At 58.4% G+C, this 1,287-nt stretch overlaps 1 pseudogene; it reads left to right on the forward strand.

The window, feature by feature from the left end:
* The first annotated feature begins 222 nt into the window (after window positions 1-222).
* LOC111532727 lies at window positions 223-744 on the forward strand (annotated as a pseudogene).
* The last annotated feature ends 543 nt before the right edge of the window (window positions 745-1,287 follow it).

A 1,287-nucleotide genomic window follows, 5' to 3' on the forward strand; every position in this document is an offset into this window, starting at 1 on the left:
CCAGAGAAGTTAATATTTATGAATTGCTAGTGGTCAAAAAAATGAATCATTCATCACTGAAGAAGCGCAGAAGGTTTGAAGAGACGAGAATATGTTATTGTCTTTGGGGGCATTTTCTGTTTTCCAACAGGTTTTGCTTTTTTTTTTTTTTTTTTTTTGCTCATGGTTTTCTTTCTCTCTCTTTCTTTCTGATTTCAGTTTCTTTTGATTTCTCCTGCTTAGAAATGGTGAGAGAACTTTGGATGTGGAACGTGAGGAGGAGGAGCACAAAGTGGTAGCTACACTTGGTCAGCACTGCTGGTGCTCAGCATAGGCACTGCTGGTCCACATCCCAGTGGTGTCTCTGAGCCCCAGTCGGCATCGCAGCTGATGATGAAACTTTTGGCGTGGCGGAAGAGTCTCCACAAACTTTGGAAGGTGTCCGCTGCATCCTCCATAGCCGTGTATCCCTGCTGAGGGTGATCTTCTGGGGGAGAGGAAACTCCCCCTCATGTGCCAAGGCTGGCTGGCTGGAGACTTTTGCACAGCGCAGGCCCGGCTGAATTGGAGGCCGCAGGGGCCCCTGGGTTGGGGAAGCACCACTTGCCTGGGTAAGAAAGGCAGCGCCAGCGCTCGCTCACCAACAGCTGGGCCCCGGTGTCCCAAGTGGATGTGAGTGATGCCTCCTTGGGGCCAGAGGGGTCCCAGGAAGGCTGCAGACCACGGCTGACTAGTGGGCAGCATGGTGGCCGCCATGGAAGTTGACGGGGTTCGCCGCGACAGGCGACCAAGCAGAGCCCCAGCCCGTGCATCCTGCATCGCCAGCCACACCGCGGGGAGGCCCGGCGCTGGTGACGCGGCGGTCAGAGCACAAGGCCCACGACCCAGTCCCAGACGCCAGCCCATCGTCAGCTAATTTCAGGAACCGTGGGCCAGCTGAAGCCCGGGTCCCACGGTCAAGACAAAGGACAGAGGGTCCGCAGGCAGGGCGGAGAGCCTGCAGCGCGGGCCTGGCTCCACCACCGCGGAGCTTGCAGGGCGCAGCAGGCACCCGGCAGTGATCAAGACTTGCAGATGAGGGTGCGCCCATCCGCGAAGTCTCCTCCCCAGAGTCCAGCCTGTCCGCGGAGACTCCACGTGCACCCCCTCCTCATTGTCCTTGTCTAGGGCCGCAGCAAAGGACCTCGCTCCCATGGCACGACTCCGAGGTCGCAGGAACCTGGGATGAGCAGGCGGAGCAGGGCAAGCACCGCTAAGAACCCAGCTAGAGAGGCGCCCCAGGGCGGCACAAGGGGCCGCATTTAACAT

The sequence above is a fragment of the Piliocolobus tephrosceles genome, unplaced genomic scaffold, assembly GCF_002776525.5.
Source record: "Piliocolobus tephrosceles isolate RC106 unplaced genomic scaffold, ASM277652v3 unscaffolded_30572, whole genome shotgun sequence".
NCBI lineage: Eukaryota > Metazoa > Chordata > Mammalia > Primates > Cercopithecidae > Piliocolobus > Piliocolobus tephrosceles.